At 41.6% G+C, this 26,170-nt stretch overlaps 1 pseudogene; it reads left to right on the top strand.

The window, feature by feature from the left end:
• Positions 1-26,170, top strand: part of LOC126870188 (uncharacterized) — a 38,106-nt pseudogene that overhangs the window by 1,905 nt on the left and 10,031 nt on the right.

Below are 26,170 nucleotides of genomic sequence, written 5' to 3'. Positions count from 1 at the left end.
TAACAACGATTATTACCTATTCGATATTCGATCATACAGCAGACGATAAGTACATACGTACAAATACTCTGAAATAGAGATTTGATAAAGACAGAAATTAAATTTTTATTCCAGTGGAATACAAATTATTAAATAATTCTATATAATTTCTATTTGAACTATACTGAACTATAAAGTTCAAACGTGTAATTTCTGCCCTAACAGTTTTTGATCTCTATCCATATTATTACTCCTATATCAATTTTTTATTTCAAGCAAAAAGATACTCTTCCTAACATGAAGTAAAAGAAAGAAATAATTCAAGTTAATAAGTAAAGTTACTACCGATAAAATCATAGCATTATTATTTAGTCTAATTGAAATGTACATTGATGTGCTGTTTAATGCCTTTAAAGTTCATTCTTTGCAGTAAATGGCTTATTATTAATCGGAAAGAAAGACATAAAACGTACCAAGTTCAGCTGGTTTACCATCGACCACCCTGGTATGAGAGACGTTGCTAAAACCACAGTATGGTGGTCGCAAAGCCTTATACTTATACACAGTTTTTATTAAAATTTCTCTCTTCTCTTTGTTTGGATCGTTCGGACAGCAAACGATCGTAACATTGCCCTGGTATCTGCACACTGATCGTCTATAAAAATCGGTGGCTGTACGGTACTGTATCTGCCATATTTCTTGCAGAGGTTTACATTTTCTGTAGTCAAGGCACCTGCCTTCTTGATTGTCCGGTGTGGTACATTCTGGATCAAACAATTTTAAAACATTTATACAGTTCAAAGATGCGTAAGAAAGCGACACCGATTACTCAACTTTCAAAGTAAAAAGCCGATCCAGTCCACCGGATTGCCCTACAGACACGTATTAATCCGTAAGAGTTAGTCATCATGTTGATAATAATTATCTAAAGAAACTTTTCACGTGAAAATATAAAATTTTAATTGATTAGATATTGTGTTAGCCATACTTAAGAAAGAAAATGAAAATGAATGAAATGAAAGAAAAGGACGACCTTCAACCTCATTTTTTAAATAAACACTTTGTCAGTTTTGCGGTAAATAAATTCTTAGGAATTCAGGATAGTTTTTAGTGAATCATTTTGTTTCGACCGTTCGCGGAGAGACGCGATCGCGAGATAGCACGTCAACGAGAGTTGTAATTTCCCGTTACGATTAAATAATCGACGCCACGAACTGATCGATCCCCTTATTTCGATTATGATAATAAGGGTAGTTCAATGAAATTCCACAGAATTAACACAAATAAATTAATGTTTATTTCAACAACTTATTAACTAGAAAGATATAAATGGAACAAAAAAAATGTAACTGAGTTTTGGTTGATAAGTAATGCGCGACATACCACATGTGTTGATGGTTCGACTTCTCGAAAAGTCCTGAACGCCTTTCGATTTTTTTCGTTTTTTCTGGAAGGCGACCCCCACTACGTTCGGATCACGCCACATTCTTTTACGCGAGGTAAAATACGGGCCACGAGTCGACGTTTCTGGAAGTCGCCCTGCTTAATGAACCATGCGCTTGCCACTACAATGTTTGTTTGCCGGGCAGACGCGACGATCCGTCGCCGACATTATATTGCCGCGATTGATAGTTAAGAATATGACCTATGGTAAGCCGCATGGCGTAACATTCTCCCCCCGTTGAGAGGGTACCGATCAAACTAGCGAGGTGTGGTTGAAGTTCCCATCTTATTTCGTCTCGGTGGCTAGTTGTTCGGGTTTCTCGAGATCGGGTTGAATTGGCAGTGGGACAAGCCTTTTGACGCCCCGATCCAAAATGCTCTTTGCCGTCTGAACTGTAGCTGTCCGGATGACACCATCGGCGCCTGGATGAACCTTGATAACTCGGCCCAGAGGCCAATGCATGGAGGGAACGTTGTCCTCTCTGAGGATGACGATTGTGCCCTTTTGGATGCTGTGTCTACCCTTGCTCCATTTATTGCGGTTGGTTAGCTCGTTCAAATACTCCTTATGCCAGCGGTTCCAAAAATGTTGTTTAAGCTGTTGGATATGCTGCCATTTGGAGAGTCGGTTCGATGGAATGTCTCTGAAATGTCGATCACGTAAGCACATTAATGAATCGCCAATGAGGAAATGTCCGGGAGTGAGGGCTAGGAGATCATTTGGATCGGTGGAGATAGGAGTTGGCGGGCGGGAATTGAGGACTGCTTCTATTTCTATGATAAGAGTATTACGGTGTTAAGCTCATATGTTTCTGTTTCTCCACTCGCGCTGCGCCATAATATCCTTTGATATTTCCGATCCTCTGGTCGTACGAGGAATTGCCGATACATTTTCTCGATGTCGCCAGTGAGTACGTACTGATGAGCCCGGAATCTAATTAATATACAAAATAAATCTTCCTGTAACTTGGGTCCTGTGTAAAGTGTATCGTTTAGGGAGGTTCCGGTAATGCTTGGTGCCGATCCGTCGAAAACTACACGGAGTTTGGTGGTTTGACTCGATGCTTTGGTCACGCCATAATGGGGTAAATAGTATCCGTTGTCGTCGGAGTGGTTGACATTGACCTCGTCATGTGTCCCAATGCCAGGTATTCCTGTATTACCGTTCGATATTCTGATTCGAAGCGTTTGTCGTGCTGGAATCGGCGATTGAGTGAGGCGAGTCGTTTAATTGCCAGCGTTTTAGAGGATCCGAGTGACTGAAGCTGATCGTTGAAAGGTAGAGCGACGATGTATCGTCCTTCGCTGGTGCGTCGGGTGTGGGCTTGGAAGTGTTCTTCGCATCGTCGATCTGCCCTCTGAGATATGTTTAATTGAGGGTCCTTCATCGATTTCCCAAAACCGCGAGGGGTCTGCTTGTAAAGTCGTCGTGGATGTGTGAAATATGTTTGTCGCGGTTTGGGAAGTTGGACTCCCCAACTATAATTATTTTACTACAGAATCCTCAAAAACATGATGTATGTATATATATCCTGAAATATTATCAGTCTATTGTCAAGTTATAGAACATTATGGAAATTGCCAGTTAAAGTCATAAAAAACAAAAAATAGGGAAGTTCGTTAAAATATGTGATTTTCCAATCAAGATATAGAATTTATTCGAGTAATATAGATTACGGTAGAGATGGTGACGGTAACAATGAGTGGACTGATTCTTCGTGCGAAAACAAATTGGAAGCGCAGAGCGATGTATTGTTTCAGCGAATATCGATTTTAAAGCACGGTTTTAAAGTACGTGTGCGTTTGACTAGGTGTGTTAATTAATATTGCTGTCTGATTTTCGATATGTAAATACAATATCTACATATCTTTAAACTTATGATAATTGAACTAACAATTTTTTTAAATTTAAATTAAACTTATGATAATTGAACAAACAATTTTTTTAAATTTATATTAATATTTATCCTTTTAAATGCAACAATTTTTTTTAATAATAACTTCACGCGTAAGTCAGCTGCGCACATATTTGATCGTTCTTTAAAGCTTGAATCTCTGCGAAGAGAAAAAATCTTTCAACCAACAAGAACTGGTTCTACGTTTTCTATCCATTTCCTTCCAGATAAATCTCTCTATCTAAAATCCTTATTTCCGTATTTCCTTGAAAAGGTTAAAGTCGTTTTGTATAAAATCCAATGTAGAGAAGAAGGAAGATCCGCAAAAGATTCTTTCAGCTTTCCCTATGTTTGAGCTCGAATCAAAGCAATCCTATTCCCAATAGGGTGACTATGCGTTTAACTTCTCATAGAATCTCTCTGATTCCGTGTGATACCTTCGGTGTTTTTGAAGTATGTAATTGATGTCGTAACGTCAACGCTTTGCAGTGCGAATTCAATTTTGCGTTGCAATTTCCCTGTTTGCGTGGCAAAAGCATAAAATCGATAGCGCACGTTTCGATAAACACGTTTTCTTTGCTGATGGCGCACTGTAAATATAAATATTTGAATAAATATCGCGAATTTCATGTTGCTAAAAGATTTATACTATTTATTCGTAAATAACTGTTGGATATGTTTAAGTTGAAACCACTGCATTAGGTCTTTTTTCTTGTTTAAAATTATTTGTATTGGTAAATTGAATGAAAGTTCTAAAATGTAATTTGTTCTTCTTTTATAAATAGTTTACAGAGGATAAAGCGTGGGTAACTCAAGACTGTCGCGATCATGACACTATACATACCTATGTATAGCACGTATACTAAGCTAACTAAAATAGCAAGTCAGAGAAATGGAAACTTAGGAAAATCTAAAGGAAGATAAATCGTTCGAGCCTTGACAGGAATATAAGATGCTAAGTAATCTTCCTAAGTAATCTCCTCCAGCTTTTTTTATTTTGATCAATAATTATTAGTACATGTTAGGAAAACAAATAGAATTTTTGTTCTCAAGCGAGGTATAATTTAAATTTTGTATGTACACAAAAATGTTAAATATCTGTAATAAACATGGTACAATCAATTTTTTTACATAAAATTATATTGTATAGGCTATTGTTATTTAAACATTCTAAATTGGATGAAGAAAAAAAATGACGCAAATAAAACGTAGGACATTTTAATTAAAGAGACTAATATAGAGATTTATCTACTTAACTGTGATTAAATCATCTCCACTTAACGCTCTACCTCTTCTATTAATTATGCTTCGTTAAACTATGATTACAGAGGATGGGTTTTTTGATAAAATGACATTCTGACAAATATATATAGATCGATATATATAGATATAGATAGACAAATATATAGATTCTTACAACAGTAGTTATGAATGAACAGTAGTTATTGTATCAATTCCGTTCTTCAAAAGCTTCATTTGTGAAAAGACAATTCGCCAGAATATGGATTCACTGTAGTTATAGCTATAGGATTTCAATCTAGTTGACAGACTTGCTTTACGTAGACAATATCTGTCTCTTGTTCTACTTTATCGCGATTCTCTCCTCATCTTATACGCTTTGTCGAGCAAAGTAATATTGGCATATATCTCGGCTCTGGTTACAATCATTAGTTTCCGCCTAAACGGTTAGAATCACATAGCTCGCGCTCTACTCTCGTTTATTCAACATTCAGGCCATATGGTCGCATGCGACGAGTTTTATGTTAATTCCGACCGATTACAATACCTTTCTTTCGTTTACAAGGAACGACGAGACTGGCAGTTGCGTGATTTCCGCGAAAAGCCGCGATATCTGCACGATAACCTAACCTCAACCGATTTTGTTGTACTATTCTTATGTGGACTTCGTTTGTACCACTTTCGTAACAAAAATAGAATACGTAGAACACAGCATTCCGTTATGCGATATTGTCGATTCCTAACATCCGAAAAATCAGAGATAATTTTTTCCCTACAGTTGTACATTTGTGTGAAAAATTACGAACGTAAAGTTGTTTGGTGCATGCACAGTCCTCCCCTCCGCTGCATTTGCGTGGACATGCTAGAAAGATTCACTTTTCCACGGTGAAACTGTATGTATTATAATTTCATTTTTACAAAGGTCGAACATCCTACTATGCATAAATTTAATATTAATATAAGCAGGTTTCCTGTTAAGTATTACATCTGACGTATAAGCACACGTGTGTACGAGCCTTGGTTTTAAATGTCTTATAGTAGACACCGAAAAGATTATTCAGTTGGATATCTGACTCAACATCAATATTTTACTAGGAGATAACATGTTAAGAACACGTTGGTGGATGGCATGGGAGATGATGAATGAAGACATACTTCTGTGAGATACATAAAATAGTAGTCAGAACATATTTTGGCGCTTGGGGACAGCAACAGCTTTTTTTTTGTTTTTATTTATTTGTTGAAATTACAATCAATTCTCGCGTTGAGAATTTTCAGTAATTTTTCTGGCGTGGCGCAGTGACATGGCTGTTTATTTACAATAAGTTAATACTTATTATAGATAGGTATAATTTATAAGTATTATAAGTAAGTGCATATGCTTAATTTGGATAATTAAATAAATCTAACATTTAGGTCTAGCGAGTAGTGCCTCTTCAGCCTGCGAATCTGGTCCGTCGTATCGAGTAGTCCAGTGATTAGGAGGTTTCGGTGTTTCTTGACTCTTTTGCTATATCTGTCGCTATATTTTGCTATTTCCTCTTTGACTGTAGGTATCTTGAGGTCGCGATGGATGGTTTCGTTGGTAACATACCAAGGTGCGTCTATTAAGGCTCTTAGCGCTTTCGATTGGAATCGTTGTAGTATTTCGATGTTGGAGTTACTTGGACAGCAACAGCTGGTGATACTGTCATACACCTCCATTTATAAACTTTCGAAAATCGATGTGACCTTCAAACTTTAGTGTATTCTGTTTCACAGCACAAAATGTTTCCGAAACGTAAGTTTATTGTTACAATAAACTTGACTAGTGGCTCTGAAATACTATCCTTGAAAAAACAATGGGGAAATTGGAGCAAAAAAAAAAAAGAAGGAAATAAACAAAGACCTTGTTGGTTCGTAAAAATAAAATATGCTACAGGAAAAACTTTTTCCAACGGATTGAGATGCGACAAGCTTTAAAAGCTATGACGCGAATCGAGCGTTTGTCTACAAGAGCGCATTTTCGGTGGATATATATGTCGGAATGACATTGGGGATAGGGTTGTCGGTGTTTGAGGAGTCTTCATTGAAGGTAGCCATCGTTGCGGTGTAACGAAGATACGATTTATTGACACAGGTATGAATAACACAGGTTTTGACAATCTACCACGGCGGTGAGACGTCCGCGACACTAGTGACAGTGGTCTCCGGTTCAATAACGAATCCGCGGCCAACGGGATGACAGATGGGCGTTCTCGCTGAATCTAAGTCTGACTCGTAAAAATAATTGCTGAGCGTAAAGACGTTACTCTTTGGTCGACGGGAGCGCGTAAAAGAATGCCCGTCCCGTCCCGATGATGCCACAGAGGAAAACTATAATGGGGTGTGTCTAAGGACACGAGATCATCGGATTCGTCGAGGAAAGCCTTCGTTTAGGAAGTAAGGGAAATTGACGTTGCTGCTAATTGGTCAATCTCCATATCGGTGGTTAGAAAAAGATGCTAGCCGCCCTCGAGGGAAAGTTGCTAGTGGGAGACGCCGCTCGTTGAAAAATATGTCTCCCCTATCTTCCCGTAGTTGGGACAAAGACTGTTTGTCTGTTTGAAGGACTTTAGTTAACTAAACCTTAAGATTTATAACGGGCCCTCGGGCTAGCCGAACATGTACTGCGGAGACGCATCGACATCTGGCAATCATCTTACTCGAAGAATAGGGTCTGCGTGTGGCGAGCCACCAGACAGAAACCGTTGGAATGTTTACTGTCGCGTGTCGCCACGAATATTTCTTTTAAGGAGAGCTATAGAATTACTCCATACCTTTGTTAGGCAAAGCGTTCATCCCTTGACCGCGGCTACGTTGGGCGACAGACTGTCACCTCGAGCCAAAGCTCACCGTCACTAATCTCGAACAATTACAATCGGATTGAATAACTACAATAGTTTAGTTACAGTTATAGTAGACTTTAGATTGCAATGTTGCGGGGCTATCCCAAGGTTCCGGTGTCCTTTCATCTCCGACATATATTTAACTATATATATTAACTATATATTTTCCCTAGGAACAGTAAGATTTTAACGATACTTTATCAAGAGATCTTAATGTCATAAACGGTATCGAAACTTCGTAATTGATATTGTTAAGGAAGAAAATATTGGTAATCTCCTCAAACGACGAGCGCTTGATATTCACAATTAGAACTCGATATCTTAGCTTCTTATAATATCCTAATAAAATGTTATTTATCGATTACAATTGTCCTGTCGTATTTTATTGTGTTTGCTTTATAAATGTGAACTTTATTCAAAAAGAGTTCATCGATATAACGGTATTGAAGAGAACTACTCGAGAAACTATATCTAGCCCTTGGATGGAGGGATTGCTTGCTTCTTACAATCGAATAATTGGAGTGTAACTAGAAACACGAACGGTAATTTAGCAATGGAGAAGAACTTTAGAACGACAGCAATTTTCTTCTTGTTTCTTTGAGAAAGGCACCGTTCATTTTATGTTTGACGAGAATGGGGTTGTTGGACGAATTTGATTAGAAAGGAAAGATCTTTAACAAATATTCTTCCCATTGATACATTCCTATATTTTTTATTTAATTATTTGAAAATGCAATTTTGCATATACCTATGTGCAATTATATACTATAATCGCAGGCGTTTCTTTAAAATGATGTACTATTGAAACAAGGCAAAGTATCGTCGAATTCTTCTAGATTCAATTTCTCAAAAGAATGGCTCTATTGATTAACCAAACATAGTTCCCATAAGCATATACGTACTTCTCAGAAAAGATAGTTATATCTAGATCAATATTACTCCCCACAGTGACCTATATGTCAAAGAAAAAAAAGACACATCAAGTATTAAATCATACTACTATTACGTCCACTATCTCTACAAATCCTCCACTCTTGGAAAAGTCTATCTTATTCAAACGTAACGTAACTCAAATTAAATCTTTTCCATCATCATAAATACGAAACATTTATAAAATTATCATCTTCGATTATTTACTCAACATCTAGCTAACAAAATCTTCTCCATCGCCGTACCCCTTAATCCTGACCGCGTACAATTAACGTATGAATAGTTAATTTATTGAAATTTAAACGACCATTTTACGCTACTTGTACTCGAATGATTTTAGGATCTTGCTGTATCTCTTGCACAGTGTTATACTGACAGGCGAGAAACATAGAAACGTAACTTCCGATCCACTGATTTACCCTAAACACACGATGATAGGTTATACGGTGGACGCAATACAGAAGCGTTTCCGATGCAATTCGAAGGTGCGTTGTTACAATGGAGTTCATCGATCCATAGTGACTATTTCCCCGCCAACTACAGCCTGTAATAACGGAATAGCCAATAAAGTATATCCTGTCGATTTAATCGTTACCCCCACGGTGCACCGCGCGCACGGAGATCGGATCGGTGATTTTCACGTGATGTTTCGCAAATCGTGAGGCGCTCGCGTGATTCGCGCGTTTTAAGCGTTCCCGCTCTTCCCGTCCGATAGAAAGAGAAAGGGAACAGGGGGTGGAAGGAAGAGGGAAGATACGTGATGCGGGTTCAACCTGCCGCGGGAACCTTTAAAGAAGGTCGGTGCAACGGGAGAGATGTAATTTTAATAAATTGGAGAACAAGTCATTGTAAAAGATTGATATTCAGATGTTGGAGATGCAGCAGATTTACAACTCGCTGGAATTAAGTTAGTTAAGGCATTGAAAACCTAACGTCTTTTCAAAGGCGTTTGCCGCGTTTCTTTTCAAATCAAAATACATACATACGATACGTACAATGTATGCGCCTAAAGTTTTAAAGTTAATTTCTATTCAAGGAATGGACTGTTTTATTATAGATTTAGGAAATTGAAAAGAAGCAATTGCTTGTTTCTAAGAAAGAATCGCGAGAAGTACAGTTAGAAACTGTATTGTGAATCACTTTTCCTGGTTTCCGTAAGGAGGAAGTGAAAAAAAAAACGCAGACAAGTCAGCGTTTACCGCAGCTAAATGGAAGATACGCAGGTACGAGTCGTTGCAGTTTTGTCGTTGCAACGATTCCCGCTGCGTAATTTGATAATGAACAGTTGAAAAATAGCAGCGTTGTATCCGTACTCTTTAATATCCCATTATATGGAAGTTAACGACCGGAAAATACACCGCTCGACTACTTGAAGGAAGTAGCTCATAAGCAAGTCTTTTGTATCCTCGCAATGGTATAATTCCTGTAACGTCTCGTTTTCGGAGGATTTATTTCGTTGATTTGTACTTGTTTATTGCTTTTGTGTTTTCATGAATGGAGCATGTCGCATGCGAATCGTAATATGGTTTTAATGGCGTTTCGACTTCAATGATATCAGCGGCTGATTGCGCTTCCCGTAAGAAGCTTCCAATCATTATGTATTTTAGGAACAACAGATAAGGATATTTAGAGAACGAATTAATTATTCAATTGTTCGCGCAAGAAATACCTGTCTCTTTTTCGAAAGTTATAAATGCTGTTTTCAAAGAGTTCCTTAGCTCACCATAAACCAGATAAGAATTTTTGGTTCCATCTAGAAAAAGAAACCTTCAGATCAAACCGAAAGGGGTTCGGATTATATTTTCTAATCGTATTTGTATATTTCTTTTTACGGTCAGTTTGTCATCCACGTACAATCGAACAGAGAGTCCATTAATTATTTCCCTTCGACTTGTTTCAGGGGGAGCATCTCGGAAGCCATGCCGGCTGACGAGTTCGCTGGAAATCGAAACAGAAGCAAACCAAGACTGCAACCACCTTAACGAACCGCTATTATCACTGGCAAGGTCATCGGGCAGACCGGATCTAATCATGCTCACGCCGACCATGCTTCCTGTGCACTCGTTCCTCTTTCTTAACGACGTCAACCAGAAGATCGGGTGGTAAAAAATTCGAAATCGAGTTGATTGAAAATCTCAAGGAATATTAAAAAAAAATACGAATAAACAATTTGATATAGAAATCATCCATTTTGGGCAAAGAAAAGAAACAATCAGAAAAAGGAATAACCACAGAAGCTCTGAATTTCATTGCTTCCTAATGGTACTTCCTTGAATATTTTTACATTCTGGAGGCGTGAACGAACTCTGAAAAACAGAAACGACTTCTATCGGATGATCGAAAGAACTACCTGGACACTGAGTATAATTATTCACACGTGCGGATGCCATTTCCGGCATGTTTCTCCATGAAGAAGGTCAGCTTCAGTTTTTGCCACTTGTAGATAGAAGTTGAAGTGGCGGACGTCTTAACGAGGTTGCTAGAATGTCAAAGAAATAGATGAGGGAAATATTATGAAGATATATTTATGAATATCTAATTGAGCATTTAATTAAGAACTTAATCGAAAGACCAAAATAAGTTGGTTCTTGAGACCAAGTACCTATCTAAGTATAATAGTCTTTTGTACTTACGGTTTAGTAAGAGGACTCGAGTAAAACGATTACTCGTTAAAAGGAACAATAGAATAATCATGCCTCCGCAGACGGTGGTCTCTGCTTTCATGCCTAATCGCGGAGAATCTCAGCGAAAAAAGTATCCCGAAGCGTGAGCTGAAAGGTGGCTATGTAGGCTGCCTAGTGAATGCCGTCGCCATGGTGGAGCTGGCGTGTAGCAACTCACTAAGTCCAGGAACCTAATCCCGCGTCAGAAAGACAAAATTCGCTACGGAGAAAAGTAAACAAAAATATATATATAGGAAAGAAGAGACAAAGATTAAAGATCGTTAAGAATTAAAGGTAATTTAATGATAAAAGGGAGAAAGAATTGTGTAAAAATTCTACTGGGAAAGAAAAGAAAGAAGAAGCCTCCAACGAGAAAGACGTGCTCAGAAGCGAGTCCCGCGTAGCGCCATGTAGAGGAGCAGGAAGAAGCGCAGTCTTCCTCAGGCATTCCAGCGTCGAGTAATGCTGAAGCATATCCTGACGGGGCAACCGTCGTCAGCGGGCTCCAGGCACCAGCACAATGTCTACCAGGCGAGTTCGGGCTCGTTGCACGGCGGCCACCACCACCACCATCATCATTCTGGTCACCAACAGGATCAACAGCAACACCATCATTACAACCAAAACAGCAACGTTCGTGGAACGACAGGGGGAAGCCAAGGATGGGGAGTCGACGTTTACGACTCGGTGGTCCATCAAAGAGCCAACGTGCATCAGGCTGCCACCACGCCATCTTCCACTCACAGACACCCTTTGAATCATTCTCAGTTGAGCGTGAACAATCTTTCTCAACGATTGAATCACTCGCACGCTCTTAATCTGTCCACGTTGTCCACGTCGAAGCATTCTGTGAACAGCGTCAGTCCTGTTGCCGGTGGGAATAACAATAACAATAATAATAATCTGTCGACTACATTGGGGTGATATCCCCGGCGCCGCTGCACCAGGACAGCAGACCTAAAGCGAATGGAGGCTTTGATATCTCGAGACTGTCCAGATTACCCAGTTAGGCGACACCTTCGCCTGCACCTGCTCTTCAGGGTACGACTACCGGGGGACAGTTAACCGGTCCCGGTTCCACGGCGTACCCCTTGAACGCTTCCTGGTCGTCGTCCCTGTCAAGGAATCACAAGGACCACGAGGTTAGCGCGAAAGAGACGTTGACCAGTTTGGGTTTATTGTGTCTAGTGTCGTTGTTACTGGCGCTACTCTCGTTGATCTTCTTGCTGAAGATCTCACCGTTAACGGTGACGCCGAGTAGCCTGATCAGCCCGGAAGAGTATACGATTGTCTACGAGGTGACGTTAGCGCTGTGCGCACTCGCCCTCTCCCTAAACCTCTGCTGTCTCCTCATGTGCGCTATACAGTTCCTCTTCACTGTGAAACTCGTCAAGACTTCGTATCAAGGACATTGGTGAGTAGAGTTTTCGTTTTATACCACGCTGGGTAAATCTGTGATTTATAACGCTTTAAATACCTTTGTACATAATCCGTACTTTACTCAACCCGAAGGTCGAACAAGGTGTGAAAAATATATACGTTTAAAGTTTGTATCCTTAAGATACTGTTATCTTTGAAAATTCGGAAGTCAAACAAAATACACAAAGAGAAACTTCTAAAAGTGCAAATAAACGTTGAGATACAAATATCCTTTAATCCGAACTATAAATATAATGGAAAGAGGACTCTCATAGTCATCGACATTTTCCCTCCTAAATGTCAACAGCATCCATATTTACATTGTTGCTGTTGTACATGTAACTTTTCAAACTTACTTAGGTATTGATAAAGAAAAGAAAAATAAGCATTTTCCTGGTAGCTGGGAATTCGCGGGATTCGCGGTCGAACGATGATTACCATTAATTTCTATAATCTGGCGACGCTATCCTCAATCATTATCCTTGTGCCGGAATATAAGTTCTCATTCGTCCATGCGTGGCCTATCTGTGTGCGTCTGGAACAAACGCAGTGTCCCGTATCCCGTGCGATATATCAGAGGCCTGTCTAGTGTTTCTTCTCACGCGGCCTGGAGGACGAAACGCAAAAATTCACATCCTGTACTTGACGTACAAGCGTTCACCGACCGCGTGTCCCGTTTTTACTGATCAAACACGTGTCTGCAATCACAATACGATACTGTGTGGTGAGATGTATCCGTAAATGCGTATGTTTCGTGACGCGAACCTTGAAAATGAAAATTACACTTTCGTTTATTCCTCGAGCGTCGTGCACGCAGGAAATCGTATAATAATTTTATTAGTAAGATTTTTTTTATATAGACTACGCTATATTAATTTGTGACCAAGCTGAAAGATCGTGACACGCCCTTTGTGTAGAAATTGCAATATTCTCCGTTTTACCTAATAATTCTCCCAGCAAATTCAGCACGCACGTTCGCGAAAAATATTATCGAATACACACAGTGCAGTGCAGATCAAGTTACAAAGGGAATATAGATATGCTCGACTCCCGTGACACGCAACTCGAAAGCGAAAATAAGGCTCGTTAAAGACGATACATACTCCTCGAGATGGGATCTGTGGTTTCTGCTCGGAAGTTCCCTTATCGTTGGTCAATCGGATTTCTTTTTTATCTTTTTCGTTGCCGACCGAGACAAAGTAAGCATCGTCGACTCTAATTACTAGCGAATGGAAACGCGCGTTAAGTTATGCAGATTGGCCGAAATCGTCGGCCAAATCACTGTGTGTTACGTCGCGTAACACTCTACCTAGCCGAGGCCACACACCGCGGGCAAGATGGCAACCAGATGTCTTCGGATACTCACTGCGTACCCTCAACAGTCTCAAGTACCTTCCATAAATCTCATAGATTTCCTAGTAAAGGTCCTTCAAACCAAACAAACGTTTGTTTCCGAAGAATTTCCAAAGACTATTGTTTACCACGGCGTGACAAGGGAAAGTTAGTTTTTCTCACGTACGCTGCAACTTTCCTCCCACTAACCACTTTCTCTCGAGGGCGGTTAAGACCCTTCGTGTGACCAATTAACAACGAAGCCTATTCCCTCACTCTCCTAACTAAAATCGTCACCAACAAATCCGATGGTCCCGTGCGCTAGACACACCCATCCTTAGCTTTCCTCCGAGACAGCATCGTCTCCCAAGACAGTACTGATTTTACATCCTTCGAACGGTCAACATCCTTCAACCGGGTATACACACCCGTAGATCAGTCACTCACTCATCTCGTACATACGCACCAGCGTAACTGTCTTCGTTATAAGTTGTTGGAATAAACGGTGAAATATAACTTACTCTGCTGTGTCATATTCATTTAACCACCTCTGTTATCTTAACCGAAACAGGGGAACGACTACTTCGCGGCGTCGATTCACCGAATCGTAGCGAGAATTTACGCCTCTCGCTGACGCGTTTTCCTCGCGACCGCGTCTCTCCGCGAACGGTCGTAACACTGTGATTACCCTCAACGGACACGCCGTTTTGAGTTTTCTCTTCGGTTCTTTAATTCCGTCCTTTTCCTTTCGCTCAGTTTTTTGGCCAGTGGCGGTCTTTTATCGCGTGGCGAGTTTGATTCGCGTGGGAAAATGTCGTGTGCTCTTCGGCAGATAGAAAGATCATTGTTTCTTAAAGCATCCAGACGTTGTGCGTGATTGGCATATTAAAGTTTCTTGCGAATGTTACCGTGTGACCATGTCTCCCTTGTGACCGTAATTGTGCGACGATGTTTTCCTGCAAATATTACCATCTAACAAGTTTTTCCAACGAATATTACTGTTCGATCAGGTTTTACTCGAATCTTGTTCTTCCCTTGATAGGGTCCTTTCCTTATATAGAGTGTCCCAGGATTTCGCAGTCAAATCTATGCCACTATATTCCACTGACTATTTTAATGTACCAAACTACGAAGATGCGGCTGATATTGTGCGTGTTGCGTTATTCCACAACTAGGCTTGATTGGCAGGCCATTGGAACGAGATTTGTTCAAGCTGTTCGAAATGTTGGAGAACGAGCCGTTAACATTGTAATGTATGCAACTACAGAGACGTATCGTAACTTTTGTTTCGAGAACAAATAACAGAGAAGAAGAGAATAATGAAGATTGGACACGGACGAAATTAGCTGTCGATCTTGAAACTCGTGCACTGCGATTTCAAATAATCAAATTAGCATAGAATGAGATTTGGGAACGGGCAGAGTATATTCCGGAGTTTGGATATATATATATTTAGATTAAAGATTGGTTCTTTGCGAGAAACGTTTTTAAGCAACATATGAAATTCTTCGTCTATTTATAGTATATTTCATTTTACTATAGTGGGAGCAGTATTCTATAAATCGGTTTATAAGAGTGCGAATTTATTATCTTAACGCTAGCCTTGCTAAACCCGGTCAAATGACCGGTTTCAAAATTTAATTTGAAATTGTGCGTTCGTCGTTGTTTCTTTTCTTCCTCCAACTTTATGTAAATTCTTATATTATCCGACTAATCAATTTCTCAATTTTTGTTAACGTAAGAATCTACATAAAGTTAGAAGAAGAGAAGAAACAACAATGACTGTACAATTCTAAATTAAATGTTGAAACACGGCCTTTTGACCAGGCCTGGTAGAGTTAGTGTTAAATCATGCTTTGTAATTATTTATTTTGGCTGGTGGTAAGCAACGGTAACGCAAACACTGATCGAAGTAGACAGGTGTTCGTTAGACAGGTATTCAGGCCCCGGAATTTCCAGGTCACCGATTGGGGCCCCTGTTGTAAATTTCTGGTGATTCGCCCAACTATTGGTTAACTAAGAGTAAAGAGAAGAGGACAGTTTACATCTGAGCTACTGCTTCGATTAACCACATCTGGCAGAATGGCCTTTAGGGAAGAAAGTGTACCGTTTTCTGTGGTCGACCATCCTTTGTTTTCTTTTCTGAACAATAGATCTAGCTTGGACATTGATAACTAGCGGCTTATCGATCGTTCGATGACACAGGACACAGCCATTCTTTATGCTACATTATCACCACGACTAACTTTTACAGCTGTCTGCTAAGTTAATATTACCGGTTGTGTCACACTATCGCAGTGTGCCCAGAAGAGATAACCGGAGGACGATTAAAATTGCAACGTCACCGGACGCTTCTCGTTTCCCTTCTTTCTCTCTTTTCCTCGTCCTTTCGCTCAACGGTTGTTTCCCCTGCTTTGCCTCCGGGGCTTCCAGACAATTCAAGATTCTGCTGAATTGGAATGCTCGATTTTCTCCTAGAGAGCTGTTTAGCTAGAAGGAATAGTCCGAGTGTCGACGGGTATGCGAAGAACTGTCTTCTTGTGCTCTTAACCACTTAACTACGTTCGACGTGTTTATTCGTTATTGCTTGATTTTACCTGCTCACCCCATAGAGGCATTTTTGAAATTAAACTTTAAAAAGTTAAAAATTAATTGTTTCCAAAATGTTTTCAAATACTCCGAAGATCGTTGGATATTTTCGTGTTAAAATTAATAACAAAAGTAAAATATACACAGCTGTATCCGTATTATTAACAATTAATTATCCTACGATATTTTTACGGGTTACTCGCGCTCCTGAAAAATTTCTACCATGGACCTCTCCCCCATATGTAAGGAAATAAACTCCGCAGTTAACAAATTAATTGTTTCCAAAATGTTTTCAAATACTCCGAAGATCATTGGATATTTTCGTGTTAAAATTACAAAGTAAAATATGCACAGCTGTATCCGTATTATTAATAATGGAGGCTGACTCCTACGATATTTTTCTACCATAAAAATTTCTACCATAGACCTCCCCCAAATGTAAGGAAATAAACTCCGCAGTTAACAAATTAATTGTTTCCAAAATGTTTTCAAATACTCCGAAGATCACTGGATATTTTCGTGTTAAAATTACAAAGTAAAATATGCACAGCTGTATCCGTATTATTAATAATGGAAGCTGACTCCTACGATATTTTTCTACCATAAAAATTTCTACCATAGACCTCCCCCAAATGTAAGGAAATAAACTTCGCAGTTAACAAATTAATTGTTTCCAAAATGTTTTCAAATACTCCGAAGATCATTGGATATTTTCGTGTTAAAATTACAAAGTAAAAGATGCACAGCTGTATCCGTATTATTAATAATGGAGGCTGACTCCTACGATATTTTTCTACCATAAAAATTTCTACCATAGACCTCCCTCAAATGTAAGGAACTGCGGCATAAGTTCCCTAATAAACAATAGGAATTTCTGTTGTAAACTACAAATTACAAATTACGAAACCTTCCGCTCTAAATTAACTAAAGATCACCAACAATTCTCCTTCGTTCTGAAACTAATTCTCCGACAATGGTGTTCCCTATGAATGAGTCAACTGGCAACGAAAGACCAAAAGCAAGAGGGTTCTCGGTCAGTGTCTCTGGTGCACGCCAGCTAGGAAGCCTTAGCCGAAGGTCGTCCGGCTGAAGATAACTGCGAAGTCTGCAAAGTGGCATTGTTAGCGAAGGAGAAGGAGCCCTGGGGTGTGCAGACGTGCTCCGAAAGAAGCACGAACTTTAATGGTGGGTCCCAGTAGTAGACGGCCGTTCCTCTTCGCTTGCTCATTGTCACTCGAAGCTCGGTGCCCGTCCCTCCTTCCGTACCACGCTACCGAGTCTGAGACGCGAGGATGAAAGGAAAAAAGCCGAAGTATGACACAGGTCCAACGACGACACCAACGACGACACCAACGACGGCGACGACGATCACAGAGACACGAGAAGAATGAAAGACAAGCGGCGCTGCTAAGTGCCGGCTCATTACTTAAATGGTCCGTGATAAGGGATCTCTGGTGCTGCTGGCGCGAACACGCTGAACAGCAGACTTTTCGAATAAAGCCACTTTTGGACAAAGTAGTTGCTGGCTCACGAAGTTTTCTTCTTTCGTTGTTAGATGGCGCGATCCTAAAGTAGGCGTGCATTTTTCTTCGCGATCTCACGTTTCGATCGCGGATTTCGACTTATTGGGGAAACAGGTTAATTGGATTATTACTGGAGAGACGTGGATGGATGAACGTTTTCATCGTTTCGTTCAATGACGGGTGAAACGCGTGAAAAGAGTTCGTAAGGTTTAAGCTGGGTGAGAAAATACAGCTTTGAATTTCCTATAAATGAGAGTTTAACAACGACGTGTCAAACACGACGCATGGAGCATTTGTACTAAATTTCTTATTAAATCTTGTTAATTCACTAGCTAAAAAACCAACTATTACATCGAACATGATACGACCAATAAAAATAAAGATATCGATACGAAGAATACGAAACGTAGATTCTTATGAATATGTGCGTTTCTTTAGGTGTATCGCTCCTCCAAACGACAATTCGCCGAAACACACATCAACTTTAACCAATGTATGAGAAATCGTCTCTAGCGCGTTTTTATGCCAAGATGAACGCTACTGTGACCCCGAACGAACCGTGAAACTGAACGATTCGATCTGTCATTGAAAAGGCCCATCGGTCGCGAAAGTCTTGTTCGTTTTTCATCGACGGCCCGGTTTAACGTTACACGCGTGTCTGGTTTCTGTTCACGGGCGGTTCTTCGTGCGTCAGAGCGTCCGAGCATACGCGTGCACCCGTTCGTCTTTCCACCAGAAAGAGAGAAGAGGACTCTCTGTCGTGGCTGTTGGCATTCCACGCCTTCGAATCCGGCATTTCAAATTTTTTCACCGACACAGGGCACTACGGAACGGGAATAAATTTGGCGGGCCGTGACTGCGCCTTAATATTCCTACAAGCAGACAGAAAAATAGAGAAAGAAACGGGCACTCGCGTGTCTCAATGCTTGTAATTTATTTTTCGATTAATTCCCAATCACCAGCCGATAATTTTGATGTTTCCAGCTGATGATAAATCGAAAAAGTGAATAGAGGACTTCCAGTAGAATTTGCGTGATTCATTCTTGGCGTTGATTGGCGTGAATTGTTCGTCAAGACGTTATTTTTCCAAGGGTATAAAAATCTGTCAGTTAGGTGGAAACTATCAATTTGTATACGAAAGATACGATCGTATTTGAAGATTGTATCGTAGTCATCTGATTTATCGTGCAAATTTTGCACGTGACACTCTATATTAAGTTTGTTGTAGCATTAATTAATCACAGAATGTTACAAGAAAACAAATTTGGTTTGGCAAATATAATGGCCGATGTTATGTAGATATGTGTGGCGGATCGGTATCAATAGGACGCCGACAGGTCGAGCCGCGGGTACCAACCGCCAACACTAGAGGGCTACGACGACAACGAGTCTGTCTGTCTAACTCGCTAGTGGTCGAATATACGAGCGATTGATATAAATACCGCACCTAGCGAGACTCGCTCTACGTCTAAGGCAGGGACTACCGGGCATAGCCTTACTGACGAGTCCACCGGTAGTCCCGGGACGAAACGCTCTCTCTCTCTCTTTTCTTCCGTCACATATGTAATGTTCGAATTTGTAAACTATTAACTTTTTCGACAAGGAGGTATAAGGAACAAGTTAAAGTAGACGTCATGTTATGAATCATCTGCGAGATATAAAAGACTTCTTTTATGAGGGATCAACACCTCGTGAAGTCAGATTTTATTTATAACATACTTTACGATTTTGATTTATTTGTTTGAGGTGGTATGTCGTGATAGGGTCGGAAGGAAAACTCAGATTTCTTGAACGATAAATGTTTATTCACTCTAATGTCAATGAGTACACTTGATACAGGATTCGCGATTGTATTCGGTTCGCGAATGCGCGGTTATAAGATAGAGCTTGGAGCGTCATGGCGTATAAATACGTATGGTGATGTTTCGAGCTCGCGGAACACGAAGGTTTTCTTCTCGCCGTGTCGCGTAATCGGGTGAGGACTGATTTTCTCTATTCGCTCCTTTAAACGGTTCGCGAATTCCGAGTTGGCCTGTTCCTTCGTTGGTACGAAGAATTCTGTCGGCAATCGTATGCCAGTACCGTAAACCATTTCGACTACCTTTGCGTTCAGGTCCTCCTTGATAGCGGTTTTTATGCCTAATAAAACAATTGGTAGGACTTCTACCCAGTTGCTCGTATTGTGACATTTTATTGCTGCTTTTAATTGTCGATGTAGGCGCTCTACCATTCCGTTGGATGCGGGGTGATAGGCTGTTGTGCGTAAATGCTTAATGCCGAGCAACCGGCATAGTTCATTGAATAGGTTTGATTCGGACTGGCGTCCTTGATCAGTCGTTATTTTTGAAGGTACGCCGAAACGAGCTATCTATGTAGAGAGGAGGGCCGAGGCAACGGTTGTCGCTATATTGTGAAGTTTCTGCCTTCTAAGGCGTGTCGAAAATGTTTGACTGCGGTGTATATCGCGAGTAGTTCGCGATCGTACGCGCTATATTTTTGCTGAGCGGGGGTCAAAGATTTCGTTGCGAATCCTAGCGGTTGTAATTGGTTATTCGCACGTTGTTGTAATACTGCCCCCATTGCGTAGTCGGACGCATCTACCGTGAGGCTGATAGGCGCACCTGGTATCGGATGCGCCAGCATCGTGGCGTCCACGAGTGCACGTTGCGATTCGCGAAAGCTGTTTTCCTACTGCTCCGACCACTCGATGGGCGCGTTGCCCTTTTTCGCGCCTTTTAACAGGTCGTTGAGCGGCTTAAGTGTTTTTGCGGCCCCCGGTATGAAACGTCGGTAGAAGTTTATCATACCGAGGTACCTACGTAGTTGCTTGGCGTTCGCGGGCTTCGACAATTTTACAATCGCTTCGACATTTTCGGGCGGCGGCTTAATTCCGTCGGGGTTTACCGAGTATCCGAGGAATGTGATTTCGTGCACGCCGAATTCGCATTTCGTGGGGTTTATCACAACGCCGTAATTATTAAGACGGTTGAGCAAGATTTTCAAATGTTCGCGATGTTGGTTTTCGTCGTCCGAGGCTATGAGAAAATCATCGATGTTCGCGTAGACGATATCGAGCCCGCGTATGATTTCGTCGACGAACCGCTGACATGTTTGCGTGGCGTTCCGAAGTCCAAACATCATATTTGTTGTTTCGAGAAGTCCGGTAGGCGTTGTTATCGCGGTTTTTTCAATGTCCTCGGACGCAATCGGAATTTGGTGGTAAGCGCGGACTAGATCGATTTTTGAAAAGATTCGCTTACTATGCAGATGTTGCGCGAAGTCTTCGATATGTGGCGGTGAGTATCTGTCGGGTACGGTGCGGGCGTTCAACGCACGGTAGTCGCCACATGGACGCAGGTTTCCGTCCTTTTTCGGCACTACGTGCAGGGGTGATGCCCACGGGCTTTTCGATGGTCGCATCACGCCTTGCTCGATCATGTGTTCGAATTCCGCTTTTACCTCTTTAAGTCGATCAGGTGCAAGCCGACGCGGTTTGCTGTAGACTGGTGGACCAGGTGTAGTTTCGATGTGGTGTAGCATACCGTGTCGAATTCTCTCTTTTCCGAAGATCGGTGGGCGGGTGAGGTCCGGGAATTCTGCCAGGAGTTGGTGGTATGGTGATTCGCCGATGACGGTCTTGTCGGGCGCTTCGTCTGTTGTGGCGGTGTATCCCCTTGATGACGTCTGTGTTATCGTATCGATAAGCCTTTTGTTTCGCGGGTCCACGAGCAACCCGTAGTGGCTTAGAAAATCCATGCCGATGATGGGTGTTTTGACGTCGGCTACGGTAAAATCCCACTTAAATGCTCTGCGTAGGGACAGGTTTAGGTAGGGACAGGTTGGCCGCGAACAGCTCGTACTCGCTTCTGTTCACGTGTCCGTGTAGCTTGTTGCGCGGGTATACGCAAACATCTGCGCCGGTGTCGATGAGGTAGGAGATCCGCGAGTTCTTGTCCGTTACGAATATGCGGCGAGAGATGCCAAACCGTCGTCGTTTGCCGCTTTTACGGACGGCTGGTCCGGTTTTCCGAGTTCCAGGAGCAAGGGGGTGTGCACTTTCTCGCGCTTTCTCGGAACTGTGTGTGATAGTAACACAGCCCGTCTTGCCGCAGCGTATCGCGAGGGCGCGAACGGCGGCGGGATCGTGTACGCGAGCGTGATTGTACTCGTGCCCTACGGTGTTCATTGCTTCTTTGCTCGGCTACTAGCGCTCGCATCTCGCTCATATGGGCGTCCATTCGCGCTACCCGCTCGGTGACCAAGTTGGCGAAGGCTGCCATGGCGTCGCCTATTCCGCTATTCTGGCCAGGTGGGAGGGTTATCGCAGGTAGTCGGCCTGCGCTGGCCGCGGCGATCTGCCCTGATTCCAGGGTGGCTTCGTAAATGTTATCGGCAATTTGTATGCGGGAGTCCGGATCGTTGTTCTGTACAGAGGCTAGGATGCTCCGTATGCGCTGTGGAAGTCGACCTTCCCAGACGGTGAAAATGACATCGTCTGCTAACGAATTGGTGGCTAGGCTTTTGAGATCACGGTAAAACTGAGAGGGCTTCCTGTCCCCCATTTGCTCGTTCTCGATTACCTGTCGGAGTCTCTTGGCGTACGACTCTCCCAATCGTTTGATGAGCTCCTTTTTGACGTACTGGTAACGCTCTGTCGCCGGTGCGGCGTCGAATACGTCTCGAATTAATCTCGCGTGCGACTTGTCGAGATTCGCGATGACGACCTGGTATTTTTCTTGGTCACTAGTGATCCGGGCAGTTTCGAACTGCACTTCCAGCATCTTGAACCACAAGTCGACGTCATCAGACCAGAACGGTGGCACGCGGAGAAGGGCGCTAATCGAGTCTGCGTTGTCCCCGCCGGCCTTCGTACGTGCGGAGTGGGCGTTATTGGTCATTTCGAACTGATTTAGATTCATTGTGTTACATTTCACGAGCACTCGGGGATAATCACGTCGGGGTCACCAATTTGAGGTGGTATGTCGTGATAGGGTCGGAAGGAAAACTCAGATTTCTTGAACGATAAATGTTTATTCACTCTAATGTCAATGAGTACACTTGATGCAGGATTCGCGATTGTATTCGGTTCACGAATGCGCGGTTATTAGATAGAGCTTGGATAGCTACGATTCGAGATACGCTGCGAGTGCGGACAATGATTGCACGAGATGTCGAGAGCTTAGATAATTATTCGGCTCGAACCGTGTAAGTATAACGATCGTGATATACTGCGGTAACTCGCGGTAATAGACTGACATTTTTGTCGCGATGCTGCTGCGGAGGAAGACTCGTTGGGATGTGTCTAAGGATGCGAAGGCATCGGATTCGTTGAGAAAAGCTTTGGTTCGGAAAGTGAGGGAAATGTACGTTAATGTTTATTGGCTAATTCGTGTTGGTCGTTGGAAAAGGATGCTAGCTGCCCTTGAGAGGGTGTTGCTAGCGGGCAGCGTCGTATGTGAGAGATAGCAGATTTCTCGTGTGTCCCTGTGGTAGGTGGTCGACTTCGAGACTGATAAACAAAGACTGTTTGTCTCTTTGGAGGACCTTAGCTAAAATAAATCCTAAGATTTATAGCGGTCCTTAGGCTAGCTGGAAATATTCGGTACGAATGTATCGACATCTGGCTATCATCTTTTCCGCAGGTATAGGGTCTTTGTGTCGTGCGTCAAGCGACGTAAACTGTTGGGAAGTTTACTGTCAAGTGCCGCCACATGTTCAAGGAAAATGTATCTGCAGCCGGTTATAGCGGTATTTACGTTACGGATGATCTATGGGAAGATTCACACGAACAAACCTTTATGGACTAACCAAATTTATTTTGTTATTAAAAACGATCTACAGAACCGATCGACGACTGGTGTTCAATTTAAAAATTGCTTCTCTATAAAAGCAAGAAATCTAATTTACATCGTGTTCTTCATCTGTCGCCTCCATATACATCCTGGTGGCAATAAAATTCTGAATTTACGAGAAATCCGTATTTCAACTTAAGCTTATCGATGTTACCGACTGGACAAAGCCTTCGAGAGTTTAAATTAACCGATCGACCCTTCGTTGAAAGGACGAGCAAGTGCCAGGAAACTATCGCGGGAACGCTCGTAAAAGCGCGCAATGGTTCGGCGTGGTAACCTAGGAAGAGGAACAGGTGCGACTGAATCGTAACGGTTGTCGTGGCCCCTTTCAAACGATCCGTGGCCACCCTTCAGTTTCGGCGTCATTAACCCTTCCCTTCTTTCTTCCTGGTTCACTTAGAAACGAAGAAAATTCCGGAGGTAGTTTGCTCTTAGCAGCTGCCATTTTTTTTTCTTTGTTTAGTCGACACGAAGCATTTTGGAGAATTTCTGTGATTGCATCGCGAAGGTACAGAGAATAAGAAAAAGCGCTCTTTGTTCGTTGACGACTTTCTGTCAATTAGAAATAAGAGTAAACGGCATAACAGTTTTCTTCTTTGCCACTGTATACGTAATTTTTGTTAGACTTTAACAACTCGTATTTTTCGTGAGCAAATACTGTCGAGTGGTTATACACTGTATATGTGAAGCTTCGTTTTCTTCGCGCGAAATATCCATGTTGTTCTTTCTATACTTGTGTTCATATATCATGACGTTCAGCCTACACGTGCCCGAGAATGTAATGTAACAGATAATTGGGTTCGAGCTGTAAATCTTTCATTTGCAGCATGACGCGAATCTAACAACACTTCTTTCCTTGTTCAGATCATGAATATTTTTGTCGCGTGCAGGTAGAATCATATGTCTAGAGTATCCACGGGTTTCGTGTTTACTTATTTCTTTAACTAACTTCGGTTTTAACCAACTTCCTATTAACCAGCAAATTAATCAAATACTTTCAGAATCAATGACAAGAATATACCGAAAAGTGTCGAAAGAATTTTAAAGGTACAATCATTTTCCTAAAAGTTATCTTGAGACGTATTGTATCGTTAGTCTCATAGAGTTAACCACTTTTCTCTAGAATAATACTCGAACACAGCTGTAGCTTTCTATAAATTTCCTCGATATTCGATTGAATTTCCCGAGATCGTTTCCAATGACGAGATCGCAGCAGTTGTTACGAAGAATATCGGAAGAGCGAAGAACGCGTATGTGTGTCTGATCCATCATTCACGATAGTCTCTACGGTCCATGCGTATGATCCATCATCTGCGTAACCATTTTACAATCCTCACCGTGGAAATGCCGATCCGCGATGCTATTCTCGCGCGCACTCGACCGCTTAAGAGTGTCGTGTAAAATTAAGGTAAAAAGTAAGGAACTTGTTAATTTCCGACAAGGAGATAAAGTTCTTTTTATTTTTTACTCAATTTATACAATTTTTTCGGTTCGCGATGATACACTTTCGATACTTGGATTAGTTAAGAATTTTTTTATTAGACTGACTGGATGATTTTGAAGGGAGAATTTATATTCTTCCATTCGTTGGAGTGGGAGAAGGTTTTGTTTATACTTAGTGTAAAATTCGAAGAACGGCTGGAGTGATCGAATGCCACTCAGGCGGCTGAGAACGGATGCTGACCGGACGGTCACACGCGATAAGGCGTTCGGAATTTCGGTTTGTTATATACAGCTGCTCGAATTTCGTCTGTGACAAGAGCATCGTCCAGAGACGTTTCCATCATACACAAATAACTTTGTTTTTCTTCTTGCAGTCGGAAGCGTGGAGAATTCGATGTTTCTGGCTGATCTGTTGTTTTATCATTTGCGCGGCATTTTTTCGCGGTTAGAAGAAAGATGAGATTAATATCTTTGTGGTATTTTGATACTTATCGATCTGCCGATAATGTCGGTGCTGGTAGGGGAAAGCGTGGTTGAGAAGAAGCGCGCTTTTTCGATAAATTATGAATTATGGCTAACGGTAATTCACGCAATTTACATAATCTAGATGGAACAGACGCTTTTCAAGATCGCTTGTCGACTCATTTATGTTTATAATTTTCAGGAGAAGAAAATCTAAACCTTGAATATATTCAATTCGAATATGTACTGTAGCCTAAATTCGGGTCTTTTTTCGACTTTCAACGATATAGATTTTGTCTCGATTGACTTCCTGCCGGTTTACGTGCTTTTATTCTTACTCCTTCTTCTTCTTCCGGTGTCCAATGATTCCTTTGAAAATCGACGCGGTTAGTACCGAAGCGTACGCTTCCGATGCGGAAAGTACGCGATCGAAGCGCGTGGCTTCTGACCGGAAGCGTAGCCTTGCAAACGCGATTAGATTGCATTAGCTACGAGACTGAAATTAAATCTCGAGTCGGAATTGTATTTAATTTT

This window comes from Bombus huntii, chromosome 10 (assembly GCF_024542735.1).
Source record: "Bombus huntii isolate Logan2020A chromosome 10, iyBomHunt1.1, whole genome shotgun sequence".
In the NCBI taxonomy this organism is placed as follows: domain Eukaryota; kingdom Metazoa; phylum Arthropoda; class Insecta; order Hymenoptera; family Apidae; genus Bombus; species Bombus huntii.
This window is presented reverse-complemented; position numbering and strand designations above follow the sequence as displayed.